Here is a 16,723-nt window from a genome sequence, read left to right as displayed (position 1 = left end):
ATTTGCCTGGCCTTGGGGATGTCGCGGTGGTCGGCTCCCTGGCCCGTACCCTGGGGTCTCTCTTTAAAAGGGTGGATAATTGTTAATTTTATAAGAGTTCATGACGCCACCTGTGGTATCTGGTGACAAGCACCAGCGCTGCAGCAGTCCACTGAGGCCGGTGATAAGGCAGCTCGATGGTATAGCTCCCCACAGGTGGAGCTAGGTCTCAGGGCAGCGTATGCAGGGGCAATGCAGGACAGGCGAGACCCAGCTGGGTCAGAGTAAGAACGGGAATGGACACGGTAGTCACTTCAGTACCTTTTACTGGTGGAAATTCAGGCACATCCCGGAGCACTGTAGGGTGAAGGGTGCATATCAGGATCCTCCCCAATGAGCGGGTGTAGGGCCTCCTGTTTCTTGCCTCTGCGTAGTAAGTTTCTGACCTGCCTGGAGCTAGGCCTAACTTTGTCTCTGTCCTGCGCTGGCTGACCTTGTGGTAGGGCCTTCTCTTGGAGTTCACGCTCCCAGTATGCGGGGCCTAAGCGTCTCCTGGCTCTGTTACATATCAGCACCTTAGCGATCCTGGGACTTGTAGTTCTCCAGGGATTCCGGTTATGCCTTACTGGGTCATAGAGATACCGGTAAGCTCGGATCCTGTGTCCGGTAAATGCTTCGGGGTGAGTTGGTTAAGCTCCTCTGCCCCTTATGAACTAACTCGCCACTCGCCTTCAGCCTACTCGGGCCCTCACTAGGCTATACACACTAACGGCAGCTTGCCGCGCTTCACTGATCTTACGGCACCGGCACACCTTAAGCTCTATCTGGGCTCCCTGAATCTAGCAAGCAGGAGCCTCGTGCTCCACTGCTGAACTATTAACTGCGTTCTCTAGACTAGACTGAGCTCCACTGCAGACTGACCTCTCTTAGGCTTCTCTACTGCAGGAACTCTTCAGAGGAACTGAACTGCCTAGCTCCACCTTCCCTAATTATATCCCTAACGGGCTCCCTCTGCTGGTCTGAGGTGGAAGGTGGAGATGTGTGAATGTTTATGGGGGCCTCTTGTGGAGGATTCCATCAATGCACTCTTGTAGGATCTGTGATACCAAGCGCAGCGGGGCATCACAGATGCTATTGACGACGAGGTTAGGTTGCGCCTTCCTGAACAGAGACGGAGTACTGGAAGCATGTCAACAACTGCAACCTCAACCACAACTCTGCCTCTGACCACAAGTCGTAGTGGCTCTTCAGGTCACATGGGCTCTAAGCCTTGCATAGCCTGGGCATTTATTCAGATCGATAAGGATGACCCAACTCGTGTTATCTGTAATATTTGTCAGCAAAAGCTAAGTAGAGGCCAAAAAATACATAGTTTGAGTACTTCATGCATGTACCGTCACATGGATATGAAGCATAAGTTGCAGTGGGAAGCTCACTGTGCTACAATGCGGCCTAGCCGGCTGGGCCAACCACCGTCTGCCCCATCTTGTGCATCCGCAGCCTCGCAGCCTCTTCATCCTCTGTGACTGGGGGGACAGCAGTCACACATGTTTTTGGACGCAGACCTGCCACCTCTTTACCCGCAACAGCCAGTGTGATTGGCAGGTCGTCAGTTCATTGGGAAGTGGAAACACCTGCTAGTGTTGAGCGCTCTCCGACATCGAGAGCACCACCTTTGGATCAAGGCAACCTAACATGTCCGCCTGCATCTTCCTCACAGACCGGCAGTTGCCGGGGACACCCTACTCAACACCGTCTAAGCACAACAGCCAGCCCTCGGTCCCTCAGATGTGGAAAAGTAAAAGACCATTTCCTCCTAGCCATGAGAAAGCTAAGAGGTTGAATTTCACCATCTGCAAGCTGTTGGCTACAGAAATGATGCCTTTCCACCTGGAGGACACAGAGGATTTTCAAGACCTTATGTCCGTCACAGTGCCCCAGTACCAGATGCCCAGTCGGCACTACTTCTCAAAGAAAGGTGTGCCTGCGCTCCACTAGCATGTCGCACACAACATCACCGCTTCTTTGAGAAACTCTGTGTGTGACAGGGTGCACTTCACCACAGACACTTGGACGAGAAGGCATGGACAGGGGCGTTACATGTCGCTGACTGGGCACTGGGTAACTATGGTGACAGCAGGACAAGGGGCTGCTGTCCAAGTTTTACCGTCCCCACGAGTTGTGTGTTAATCCTCTTTATCTCGAAGTTCCTCCACTGCTTCTGCCTCCTCAACCTCCTCTCGGTCCTCCACCTGCACCCAAAGCCTGTCTGGTAATGCCACCTGCTTTCTAACTGCGCAGAAGGAATCCTGCACACCTCCTTACTATGCTGGCAGCAGGGCTCAACGCATCAGTGTTTACTTTGAAATGTCTGGGAAATGTGAGTCACACAGCTGAGGAGTTTTGGTCAGCTCTGGAGACCCAGTTTCATGAAAGGTTGTCTCCACTGCACCTGCAACCAGGGAAGGCCATGTGCGACAATGCTGCAAACCTGGGTGCGGCACTTCGCCGGGGCAATGTCACACACGTGCCTTGTATGGCTCACGTGTTGAACCTAGTTGTCCAGCAATTTTTAGCCCACTATCCCGGACTAGATGGCCTTCTGCAGAGTGCACGGTCGCTGTGTGCTCACTTCCCCCGTTCGCATCCCGCAGTTCAACGACTTACATCTCTACAGAAGTCGTTGGGCCTGCCAGTTCACCGGCTGAAATGCGATGTGCCGACATGGTGGAATTCAACTCTGCACATGTTGCAGCGACTGTGGCAGCACCGACAAGCCCTGGTGCAATACGTTCTGACGTATAGCCAGGGCCAACGAGATCCAGAGGTGGGGCAAATCACGCTGGAGGAGTGGTCTCAGATCAGGGACCTATGCACCCTTCTGCACAGTCTTGAAATGGCGACGAAGATGTTTAGTGCTGACGATGCCATTATCAGCATGACTATTACGGTGATTTACATGCTGGAGCACATGTTAAACAGAATTCGGAGTCAGGTGGTGGGACAAGAGGAGGTGGAGGAAGTAGAGGAGGAGTCGTATGCGGAAGGGATAACATCTCCAAGGTCCAGACGGTTGGCAGCACCAAGGCGGCAGGCATGGGAGGGTGGGGGAGAGGGATTAACCAGGGCTCATGGTAGCAGCCAAACTGTTGAGGAAGGTGCAGGAGCCGAGGAAGAAGTGGAGGACGAACTGGCAATGGGCATGGAAGACTCATCAGATGAGGGAGACCTTGATCACATTTCTGTTGTGCGAGGTTGGAGGGAGAGGGCAGAGGAAGGAAGCATGATTCTTACCTCGCTACCAACACAACAAGGACTTGGTCCTTCTGGATGCGCAAGACACATGAGTGCCTTCTTGCTGCACTACCTGCAACATGACCCCCGGATTGTCAGAATTCGAAGTAATCCCGACTACTGGGTTGCCACACTCTTAGATCCCCGGTACAAAAGTATATTTGCCGAAATAATTCCTGCCATAAAAAGGTATTGACGAATGCAGGAGTATCTGTTGCAGAATCTTACATGTGCTTTTCCACAAAACACCAGTGGTGCACGGAGTGAATCTCACAGTTCTAACTTGTCAACGGTGGGACTGTCGAGTCTTCATCACTCAAACAGTAACAGTAACACAGTATCTGCTGGTAACAGCAATATTGTGGAATCGTTTCACCACTTTTTTAGACCATCCTTTGCAAGGCCACAGGAGACAAGAAGTCTGACACATAGTCAATGCCTAGAGAGGATGGTACAGGAGAATCTCCAAGTGAACATCGAAGCCATGACTGTGTCACTGGACCCTTGCTCATTTTGGTATTCCAATCTTGAAAAATCGCCGGAGCTCGCCACTCACGCCTTGGAGATCTTGTCATGCCATGCAGCCAGCGTTCTCTCTGAACGTGTGTTCAGTAGTGTTGAGCCACCCCCGTAGTGTTCGAGTTCGGTTCGTCGAACACCCGTGTGTTCGCCGAACTGTTCGTCGAACTGTTCGTCGAACACCTTCGAACACCGTTAAAACCAATGGCAGGCAAACAAAAACACATAGAAACACATAGAAAACACCTTCAAAGGTGTCCAAAAGCTGACAAACTGCTCAGAAGACATAACTAACACATGGAAAAGTGACAAGTACATATAGTCATGCGAAAATAAAAGAGGTGGAGGAGTAAAAGGAGGGGGAGACACAGATATAGGCATGTCATGCCCTTCTAAAATCCAAAAAGTGAGAAGCCGACACGGCCAGTCCGTTCCTGCCCGTGCCACCTCCGTGTCGCCGGGTTTGTGCCAGAGCCGCGGTGGACCCTGACGGCCAGCCCCCCTCTCCTAATACTGGTGCCTGTCCGCTGGTGGGTCGAGCCCCCCGCGGTGGGGGGGGGGTAACATCTGCAGAAGAAAGACCATCTTCCAGCCAAACTAACATGTCGACTTCTTTTCGTGGACAATGTGATACGATCCCTTTGTTACGGACACGCCCATCGCTACAAATTCCAGATGAGGCACAAAAACAGCAGGTGCTTCAGCGGATATCAAGTGCTCCTTCAAGTGGGCTCTCCTCCACCTCAACTTCAACATCACAAATACTCCAGTCCTCAGAGGTGTCACCCCAATCGCACTTGCTTCCTCACAGCTCCCAAGTCTCCAGCTGCCCGTCTGAGTATGGGGTAACACAGATGGTTGAGTCTGCGCAGCTGTTTACTCATACTATAGCCTGGGAAACGGAGGTCTGCTCCAGAGCTTCTGTTAATCCAGACGAGGAAATGATCTGCACTGATGCCCAGAATCTTTATAAGTCGGATCCAGGACCAGATGAAGAAGGTTCTGAGCATAATGTAGACCCTCGTTCCCAAACTGTAACTCCTGTTGGTGGAGACAATGATGAAGACGATGATGAGACTCAAATACCTGATTGGAGCGACAACTTGACTTTTCGGTCAGGGCAGGAAGAGGTTGGCTTTGAGGACGACGGTGTGTGATAACACACAGGGTGATGATGACAAGGTTGGAGATCCCACTTACTGTCAACCCACAGTCAGCCAGTCGATGAGGTCACCCGGGCCTTTGCCTGGCCTTTGGGATGTCGCGGTGGTCGGCTCCCTGGCCCGTACCCTGGGGTCACTCTTTAAAAGGGTGGATAATTGTTAATTTTATAAGAGTTTGTGACACCACCTGTGGTATCTGGTGAGAAGCACCAGCGCTGCAGCAGTCCACTGAGGCCCGTGATAAGGCAGCTCGATGGTATAGCTCCCCACAGGTGGAGCTAGGTCTCAGGGCAGCGTATGCAGGGGGAATGCAGGACAGGCGAGACCCAGCTGGGTCAGAGCAAGAACGGAAACGGACACGGTAGTCACTTCAGTACCTTTTACTGGAGGAAATTCAGGCACATCCTGGAGCACTGTAGGGTGAAGGGTGCATATCAGGATCCTCCCCAATGAGCGGGTGTAGGGCCTCCTGTTTCTTGCCTCTGCGCAGTAAGTTTCTGACCTGCCTGGAGCTAGGCCTAACTTTGTCTCTGTCCTGCGCTGGCTGACCTTGTGGTAGGGCCTTCTCTTGAAGTTCACGCTCCCAGTATGCGGGGCCTAAGCGTCTCCTGGCTCTGTTACGTATCAGCACCTTAGCGATCCTGGGACTTGTAGTTCTCCAGGGATTCCAGTTATGCCTTACTGGGTCATAGAGATCCCGGTAAGCTCGGATCCGGTGTCCGGTAAATGCTTCGGGGTGAGCTGGTTAAGCTCCTCTGCCCCTTATGTACTAACTCGCCACTCGCCTTCGGCCCACTCGGACCCTCAATAGGCTATACACTCTAACGGCAGCTTGCCGCGCTTCACCGATCTTATGGCGCCGGCACACCTTAAGCTCTATCTGGGCTCCCTGAATCTAGCTAGCAGGAGCCTCGTGCTCCACTGCTGAACTATTAACTGAGTTCTCTAGACTAGACTGAGCTCCACTGCAGACTGACCTCTCTTAGGCTTCTCTACTGCAGGAACTCTTCAGAGGAACTGAACTGCCTAGCTCCACCTTCCCTATTTATATCCCTAACGGGCTCCCTCTGCTGGTCTGAGGTGGAAGGTGGAGATGTGTGAATGTTTATGGGGGCCTCTTGTGGAGGATTCCATGAATACACTCTTCTAGGATCTGTGATACCAAGCGCAGCGGGGCGTCACAGATGCTATTGACGACGAGGTTAGGTTGCGCCTTCCTGGACAGAGATGGAGTACTGGAAGCACGTCAACAACTGCATCCTCAACCACAACTCCGCCTCTGACCACAAGTCGTAGTGGCTCTTCAGGTCGCATGGGCTCTAAGCCTTGCATAGCCTGGGCATTTATTCAGATCGAAAAGATTGACCCAACTCGTGTTATCTGTAATATTTGTCACCAAAAGCTAAGTAGAGGCCAAAAATTCCATAGTTTGAGTACTTCATGCATGTACCGTCACATGGATATGAAGCATAAGTTGCAGTGGGAAGCTCACTGTGCTACAATGCGGCCTAGCAGGCTGGGCCAACCACCGTCAGCCCCATCTTGTTCATCCGCGGCCTCTTCATCCTCTGTGACTGGGGGGACAGCAGTCACACATGTTTTTGGACGCAGACCTGCCACCTCTTTACCTGCAACAGCCAGTGTGATTGGCAGGTCGTCAGTTCATTGGGAAGTGGAAACACCTGCTGGTGTTGAGAGCTCTCTGACATCGAGAGCACCACCTTTGGATCAAGGCAACCTAACATGTCCGCCTGCATCTTCCTCACAGACCGGCAGTTTGCCAGGGACACCCTACTCAACCCCGTCAAAGCACAACAGCCAGCCCTCGGTCCCTCAGATGTGGACAAGTAAAAGACCATTTCCTCCTAGCCATGAGAAAGCTAAGAGGTTGAATTTCACCATCTGCAAGCTGTTGGCTACAGAAATGCTGCCTTTCCGCCGGGAGGACACAGTGGATTTTTGAGACCTTATGTCCGTCGCAGTGCCCCAGTACCAGATGCCCAGTCGGCACTACTTCTCAAAGAAAGGTGTGCCTGTGCTCCACCAGCATGTCGCACACAACATCACCGCTTCTTTGAGAAACTCTGTGTGTGACAGGGTGCATTTCACCACAGACACTTGGACGAGTAGGCATGGACAGGGGCGTTACATGTCGCTGACAGGGCACTGGGTAACTATGGTGACAGCAGGACAAGGGGCTGCTGTCCAAGTCTTGCCGTCCCCACGAGTTGTACGTCAATCTTCTTTATCTAGAAGTTCCTCCTCTGTTTCTGCCTCCTCAACCTCCTCTCGGTCCTCCACCTGCACCCAAAGCCTGTCTGGTAATGCCACCTGCTTTCTAACTGCGCAGCTCCTTACTATACTGGCAGCAGGGCTCAACGGCATCAGTGTTTACTTTGAAATATCTGGGAAATGTGAGTCACACAGCTGAGGACTTGTGGTCAGCTCTGGAGACCCAGTTTCATGAATGGTTGTCTCCACTGGACCTGCAACCAGGGAAGGCCGTGTGCGACAATGCTGCAAACCTGGGTGCGGCCCTTCGCCGGGGCAATGTTACACACGTGCCTTGTATGGCTCACGTGTTGAACCTGGTTGTCCATAAATTTTTAGCCCACTATCCCGGACTAGATGGCCTTCTGCAGAGGGCACGGTCGCTGTGTGCTCACTTCCGGCGTTCGCATCCCGCAGCTCAACGACTTACATCTCTACAGAAGTCGTTGGGCCTGCCAGTTCACCGGCTGAAATGCGATGTGCCGACACGGTGGAATTCAACTCTGCACATGTTGCAGCGACTGTGGCAGCACCGACAAGCCCTGGTGCAATAGTTTCTGACGTATAGCCTGGGCCAACGAGATCCAGAGGTGGGGCAAATCACACAGCAGGAGTGGTCTCAGATCAGGGACCTATGAAGTTGACGCGCCCCCTGGGCCGTGGGGTACCCGGAGCCGGGCCGGTAGACGCTGGGGGTTGTAGTCACTGTGGCGGTGACCCGGTCCGTGACCCAGGGCGGTCAATCCAACGGTAATTTGTATATATGCATTTTATAATGTCCGACTACGCCACCTGTGGAGTGCGGCCAAAGGGGCCGCCGCTGCGGAACAGTCCTCTGAAGCTGGTGGTTTTGCTGCAATGGTATTATTACTCACCACAGGAAGAGTGTAGCTTCAGGGCAGTGTGGGTGGATGATGGTGGTTGTAGTGCAGGGAGTCAGTAATGAACACAGAGTCCGTGTGATGCAGTCCCAAGATCTTTACTCACAGTTGTTGCAGTCCAGATTACAGGTACCAGAGCTATCTCACCCGTCGTGCTGTGCGTACTCAGTGAGGGGCTCAGTCCACCCCCAGATAGCTCCGGAGTACTTAGCAGGACCCCCTTCTGTGTGTCCTTTCTCTGGCCTTCTCCCTGCACCTCACACCCAGTGACACTTCTATCCGGTATCCTCGGGCCTTGGCGGGCGACTTGTGCTCCGTCCCCTGGGTCCTATGTGGCTACCTTCTTAGTGAGACTGGTGTGGACTTTTGCCTGCAGTACATGAAATGCTGCAGCCTCCGGTTTCTAGTTGAGCCTTGCTGTTTCTCCTCTAGTTGAGGGACCGGTTCCCCTCATCTGGCCTGACCCCTCTACCTCCTGGTAGCAGCGGGAGTACAGGTGGCCTTCTGCATGACCCGTAGCCCTAGGGTCCCTTCGGTTCCTGGAGCCTTCCTGCTCCCACTCCTCTCTTCTCTCCTTCAGTCCTGGTCCTCCCAGGCTAGGCCCGCCTCCCGAGCAGAGCTCATGCCGAGCCTCTGCTCCTGTCACTTTTCCTCCTCTGACTGGCTTGCTCTTTCTAAGATGGCTTCCTATTTATACTCTCCCTGTCATGTGCTCCCCAAAGCTGCTCCCCTAAGCACCCACTACATAGGATCCTCCCACCAGCTAGGGACCTGGGACTGTGCTCTCCCTTAGGAGAAATCTCGCCCTAACCCCACTGCGGGTATGTGTTGGATGCAGGTGCTAGGGTCCCGAGCCATACGCCTTCCTTACCTGAGGGTGAGATACCACACCTCTGGGTGAGATGCAGTAACTCTGTGGTGACTGCACCCTCAGGGGCGCCACACACCTTTCTGCACAGTTTTGAAATGGCGACGAAGATGTTTAGTGCTGACGACGATGCCATTATCAGCATAACTATTCCGGTGATTTACATGCTGGAGCACACATTAAACAGAATTCAGAGTCAGGTGGTCGGACAAGAGGAGGTGGAGGAAGTAGAGGAGGAGTCGTATGCGGAAGGGATAACATCTCCAAGGTCCAGACGGTTGGCAGCACCAAGGAGGCAGGCATGGGAGGGTGGGGGAGAGGGATTAAACAGGGCGCATGGTAGCAGCCAAACTGTTGAGGAAGGTGCAGGAGCCGAGGAAGAAGTGGAGGATGAACTGGCGATGGTCATGGAAGACTCATCAGATGAGGGAGACCTTGATCACATTTCTGTTGTGCGAGGTTGGGGGAGAGGGCAGAGGAAAGAAGCATGATTCTTACCTCGCTACCAACACAACAAGGACTTGGTCCTCCTGGATGCGCAAGACACATGAGTGCCTTCTTGCTGCACTACCTGCAACATGACCCTCAGATTGCAGAATTCGAAGTAATCTCGACTACTGGGTTGCCACACTCTTAGATCCCCGGTACAAAAGTAAATTTGCCGAAATAATTCCTGCCATAAAAAGGGATTGACGCATGCAGGAGTATCTGCAGACGCTGTTGCAGAATCTTACATGTTCTTTTCCACAAAACACCAGTGGTGCACGAAGTGAATCTCACAGTTCTAACTTGCCAACCGCGGGACTGTCGAGTCTTCATCACTCAAACCGTAACAGTAACACAGTATCTGCTGGTAACAGCAATTTTGTGAAATCGTTTCACCACTTTTTTAGACCATCCTTTGCAAGGCCACAGGAGACAAGAAGTCTGACACATAGTCAATGCCTAGATGATGGTGCAGGAGTATCTCCAAGTGAACATCGAAGCCATGACTGTGTCACTGGACCCTTGCTCATTTTGGTATTCCAATCTGGAAAAATGGCCGGAGCTCGCCACTCACGCCTTGGAGATCTTGTCATGCCCTGCAGCCAGTGTTCTCTCTGAACGTGTGTTCAGCTCTGCTGATGGTGTGCTGACAGATAAGCGCACGCGGCTGTCCACTGAGAATGTAGACAGACTCACGTTCATAAAGATGAACAAATCATGGATTCGCAAGGACTTTTCTAATCCTGTGTTATCCTTGGGAGGCTAAAAGCTTGAGGATTTGGTAATATCACCTCACCAACCGTTTTAAGCAACTGTGGGGCAATTGATGCCACTTAACCCTAGAACGCATGACCATAAAAATCTACACTTTCATATACCTGGGGCCTTTTAGGCCCGTGTGCAAATAACATTGAATAACTCAAACTCAAATGACAAACAACTATATACATGAAGAATACCTAGAGTTTCAAAATTCTAACTAAAGTAATCTTGCAGAAAATAGAAAACAATTAACAGGGCGGGACTGCGAGGCCCCAGGTATGCGTTCTAGGGTTAAGTGGTGTCTGTGCCACAATTTTGGGAAAAAATGGAAACTCTTTTTGGAGTCCCCTTGCTGTGTCTTACGTGACGTTGGCATCGTCAATTCCAGGTGTGTTGGGTCGCTCCCCCCCCCCTTTTAACTGTAAGAAACTACATACACTATGGCTTGGGGTAACACAGATGATTGAGTCTGAAGAGCTGTTTTCTCAGAGGTCTGCTCCAAATCTTCAGTGTCTGCTAGTCAGCGTAGAATTTTTAACTGCATCTAGCCTAGGCAATACTTTGGGCGTAGTAGCCCAGCTGCGAAGCAAGCTGCACCGCCTGTGTATCTAATAAGAATTTTTAAATGCATCTAGCCTAGGCAGACTGTGGGGACCCCCAACCAAACCCAGACGCTCAGCCCCCCTACCGCCCCCCTTTCCTTGACAATACAATAATGTAACTCTTACAACTGGATGGGTGAGGATCGGTCACAGCTTTATTAACTCTTTATACTCATTCCATTAGAAAGACATTTTATTTCTAAAATAATTCAGCTTGTTGCAGCATGCCCTGGGTCTCCACTCCGGCAACTTGGCCAACAAGTGTAACTCTCTATGTCCTTTCTATTTCCAGGCCACGGAGGATCCTGCGTACTCGTATGCAGGACTCTGACCCCCACCCATCACTCTTAACGCTTGTTCCACTCCGTCCTGGTGTCCTGACAGGAATATGTCCAGTCCAATATCCATTAAGTGAACACCGTCGGGCCGTATGAGGCCTGCTTTATCTCCTTCCAGTTGTCGGTGTCGTACCACTACACCGCCTCTGTCTCTTCTAAATTTTGCCATCCGAATATTTATTACCCGCCTTGTCCGTTCGATGGCCGTGATGTCTCGCGCACCTTGCCATACCGCTATCGGCACAATCTCTGACCATACTATAGCTAGTTTTGTGAAAAATTCTCTGAAGCGCTCAGTGTCTAGTTTCATTATTGCCATTAGTTATGCGCTCTTGTGATGACCTAGGTTGTTTCCCCCGGCCTGTATAACTAAGATGACCAGACATCTTGCCTCTCTCCCTACCTTGATTACCTCCATTAGTACCTGTGGCCATAGCAGGCCTCTAATACCTCTCCAATTGAAATATGTGTTATGAAACTCTAATTTCCTCCCGCCTGGGCGGACTTTCGCCCTTTAATCTGCCCAATATATATACGAGTGGCCTATCACCCACACTGTTGGCTTAGCGTCACCTATAAAAGAAACAAACCACGTTAGGATAACAAGTCCGGTCTTATGTATCTTGCCAAACACGTGGATCACCATCTCTCTATCCTCTGAACTTCCGTTTCTGACAGTCCTGCTCTTGCTGCTTCTGTGGCCGCGCCTATGCGGAATGAGTGTGTCCCGTAATCTTTGGGGTGGTTCCCTGCCGATGTTATGCATTTATTAAATATAGCTTGGAACTGGTATCTTGATAATGGCGTCCCATCAATGTGTGATAGGAACAAATTACTTTGTGATCTGATGGTTAGATATGGTTTTACTATTGTTACCCGACTCAGTGTACCGTTTGTGGGTTGTAGAAGTACCCAAGTGCCCCTGCCCGCTGGAACCATTTTCGATTTGTGTATGCGTAGACGTATTGCATTATTGCCTATGACTACGTCCTGGTGTAATAAGCCTCCACTGGTGCTAATTTTGGATTGAGGGACTAATTCGCTTATGCATAGTGCCCCGAAGAAGGCGATCACAAATGCAGTAGACAGTAGTGTTGCTTCAAATTGTGAGTGTCATGTTAATGGTGTTAGGGATATGATGTGAGAAATCAGTTTTAGTGACACGGGACGGGACGTCTACACTCCTGACTTGGCTGACCCCTTTTCCACCCTTTTATGGATTGTCTGATGATGAATCTTTGTCACATCTCCCCAATTCAGTAGTTGGAAGTGAAATGCTACTCCGGTCAGACACCGCTGCGCTGACGCCCCTGATATGCCCCTCATCATTAGCTGGTGGAGAAATTCTATGGTGACTTGTGATCTGGCTTGTTCACATTGGTCAACCCGTCTGCCTGCTACTAGTCATGTCCACTCTTCCCATGCCTTACCGTATGCTTGCCACGTCGCCGGGGCAACTGACGCTCTGATTAATGGCATCAACTATTCGCCACTAGATCCCATAGGGAAGGTGGGCAACTGTTGTCCTGATGGGTGGGCATTGTGGAAGAGCTCTGTGAAAATCTGCCAATTGAATTGTTATAAAGCGTTAGCAGCAGCTTTAGACCCCTCAGCATAGTGGCTAGCGCGGACCCATACATTGTGTTTTAGGCACAGGAATGCTAGCCTGGGTAGTAGGCCCAGCACTGGGAGAGACGATGATGCCATCTTATTAATGCAGTGCGCTAAGCTGGTGTTTTTTGTTATGAAGCGTATATTTTTGTAAGCCAGGAGCGCGCCCCATATTTCTATTGCTACCACTATTGGGAAGAAAAATTATTTTCAGGGCTAGATGAAGCGAAAAAATATTATTAATTGAAAAGCTGGTGGAGCTTGGTATAGATGGCCTAATACAATGAGACCCACACACTGCTAGAAGGCCAAATATTTTTTCAGAGTTAGATGCAGAAAAAAATTATATTCAGTTTGCAACCTGATGGAGGTCAGTATAGATGGACTAATAGAACAAGTCCCACACACTGCTAGAAGGCCAAATATTTTTTCAGAGGTAGATGCAGAAAAAAATGATATTCAATTTGCAACCTGATGGAGGTCAGTATAGATGGACTAATAGAATGATGCTATGCCCAAAAGATTTTACTTCACTAGGTGCAGTAAAAAAATTGGTATTCTATACACAGGTGGTATATCTTGCAACACAGATAGGCTACTCCACTGACTAACACACTCTGCAATAGGCCAAAAAGGATTAGCTTTGCTAGATTCAGCCAAATGCTGTGAAAAAAACTTGCACAGCACTGGCACAGACCTGCCTGGCAAAAACTGATAGGAACTGATATAACCTAGTCCTGAAAAGGACTCCAATTACAATTAGTCTTTACTCCCACAATCTATCTACTTAAGAGCACAGACCTGCCTGATAAAAGTCGTAGGAAATGCTGTAACCTAGTCCTTAAAAGGACTGCAATCACAACTATTCCCTACTCCCAAGCTATCTGTAGATTTGTGCGAAAATTGGCTTGAAATTAACAAGGTATAGCGCACACAGCAACAGCGGTGCCGTCTAACACGCAGCTGCAGCAGTGAGAAAATGGTGGCGACGGGGAAAATGGCTTGGTCTTATAGGGCAAGGACATGTGACATACATTGCCAATGACACATGCCCTTGCTTGTGTGAAAAAAAGCACTTCGCTCCGTGTGTGCGCTGCTGATAGGCTGACAGTTTGCACCTCCCCACTGCAAATGCGGGAAAGAGAAAAAAAAATGGAGATCTTCATTGTTCCTGCAGAGATCCATCCCCTGCCCCTCCCCCCACCCCGCTGTACACTCAAACTGCGTATTAACATTAATTTTCATCATTACTGAGAAAAAATCCAGTTATGATTTTTGGTGCACGAACATAACCTCGAACAGCCGAATTTTTCTCAAATTGTTCGTGTTCGCCGAACGGCTCGAACACCGCCCAAAACAGCTCGAATTTGAGATTGGCGAACAGTTCGAGTAGAACAACGCTCATCTCTAGTGTTCAGCGCTGCTGGTGGTGTGCTGACAGATAAGCGCACGCGGCTGTCCACTGAGAATGTAGACAGACTCACATTCATAAAGATGATCAAATCATGGATTCGCAAGGACATTTCTACCCCTGTGTCATCCTTGGGAGACTAAAAGCTTGGGGATTTGGTAAAATCACCTCACCAACCGTTTTAAGCAACAGTGGGGCAATTGATGCCACTTAACCCTAGAACGCATGACCATAAAAATCTACACTTTCACATACCTGGGCCCGTGTGCAAATAACATGGAATAACTCAAACTCAAATGACAAACAACTATATACATGAAGAACACCTAGAGTTTCAAAATTCTAACTAAAGCAATCTTGCAGAAAATAGAAAACAATTAACTGGGCGGGCCTGCAAGGCCACAGGTATGCGTTCTAGGGTTAAGTGGTGTCTGTGCCACAATTTTGGGAGTCCCCTTGCTGTGTCTTACGTGACGTTGGCATCGTCAATTCCAGGTGGGTTGGGTCGCACCCCCCCCTTTTAACTGTAAGAAACTACATACACTATGGCTTGGGGTAACACAGATGGTTGAGTCTGAAGAGCTGTTTACTCAGAGGTCTGCTCCAAATCTTCAGTGTCTGCTAGTCAGCGTAGAATTTTTAACTGCATCTAGCCTAGGCAATACTTTGGGCGTAGTAGCCCAGCTGCGAAGCAAGCTGCACCGCCTGTGTATCTAATAAGAATTTTTAAATTAATCTAGCCTAGGCAGACTGTGGGGACCCCCAACCAAACCCAGATGCTCAGCCCCCCTACCGCCCCCCTTTCATGGACAACCCAATAATGTAACTCTTACAACTGGATGGGTGAGGATCGGTCACAGCTTTATTAATTCTTTATACTCATTCCATTAGAAAGGCATTTTATTTCTAAAATAATTCAGCTTGTTGCAGCATGCCCTGGGTCCCCACTCCGGCAAGTTGGCCAACAAGTGTAACTCTCCAACATGTCCTTTCTATTTCCAGGCCACGGAGGATCCAGCGTACTTGTATGCAGGACTCTGACCCCCACCCATCACTCTTAACGCTTGTTCCACTCCGTCCTGGTGTCCTGACAGGAATATGTCCAGTCCAATATCTATTAAGTGAACACCGTCGGGCCGTATGAGGCCTGCTTTATCTCCTTCCAGTTGTCGGTGTCGTATCACTACACCGCCTCTGTCTCTTCTAAATTTTGCCATCCGAATATTTATTACCCGCCTTGTCCATTCGATGGCCGTGATGTCTCGCGCACCTTGCCATACCGCTATCGGCACAATCTCTGACCATACTATAGCTAATTTTGTGAAAAATTCTCTGAAGCGCTCAGTGTCTAGTTTCATTATTGCCATTAGTTATGCGCTCTTGTGATGACCTAGGTTGTTTCCCCCGGCCTGTATAACTAAGATGACTGGACCTCTTGCCTCTCTCCCTACCTTGATTACCATCATTAGTACCTGCGGCCATAGCAGGCCTCTAATACCTCTCCAGTTGAAATATGTGTTATGAAACTCTAATTTCCTCCCGCCTGGGCGGACTTTCGCCCTTTTTTGTGCCCAATATATATACGAGTGGCCTATCACTCACACTGTTGGCTTAGCGTCACCTGTAAAAGAAACAAACCACGTTAGGATAACAAGTCCGGTCTTATGTATCTCGCGAAACACGTGGATCGCCATCTCCCTATCCTCTGAACTTCCGTTTCTGACAGTCCTGCTCTTGCTGCTTCCGTGGCCGCACCTATGCGGAATGAGTGTGTCCTGTAATCTTTGGGGTGGTTCCCTGCCGATGTTATGCATTTATTAAATATAGCTTGGAACAGGTATCTTGATAATGGCGTTCCATCAATGTGTGATATGAAGAAATTACTTTGTGATCTGATGGTTAGATATGTTTTTACTATTGTTACATGACTCAGTGTACCGTTTGTGGGTTGTAGAAGTACCCAAGTACCCCTGCCCGCTGGAACCGTTTTCGATTGGTGTATGCGTACACGTATTGCATTATTGGCTATGACTACTTCCTGGTGTAATAAGCATCCACTGGTGGTAATTTTGGATTGAGGGACTAATTCGCTTATACATAGCGCCCCGAAGAAGGCGATCACAAATGCAGTAGACATTAGTGTTGCTTCAAATTGTGAGTGTCATGTTAATGGTGTTAGGGATAAGATGTGAGAAATCAGTTTTAGTGACACGGGACGGGACGTCTACATTCCTGACTTGGCTGACCCCTTTTCCACCCTTTTATGGATTGTCTGATGATGAATCTTTGTCACATCTCCCCAATTCAGTAGTTGGAAGTGAAATGCTACTCCGGTCAGACACCGCTGCGCTGACGCCCCTGATATGCCCCTCATCATTAGCTGGTGGAGAAATTCTATGGTGACTTGTGATCTGGCTTGTTCACATTGGTCAACCCGTCTGCCTGCTACTAGTCGTGTCCACTCTTCCCATGCCTTACCGTATGCTTGCCACGTTGACGGGGCAACTGACGCTCTGATTAATGGCATCAACTATTCGC

Source organism: Phyllobates terribilis, unplaced genomic scaffold (genome assembly GCF_046119375.1).
Source record: "Phyllobates terribilis strain yellow unplaced genomic scaffold, ASM4611937v1 Scaffold_4__5_contigs__length_816908805, whole genome shotgun sequence".
Taxonomy (NCBI): domain Eukaryota; kingdom Metazoa; phylum Chordata; class Amphibia; order Anura; family Dendrobatidae; genus Phyllobates; species Phyllobates terribilis.
This window is presented reverse-complemented; position numbering follows the sequence as displayed.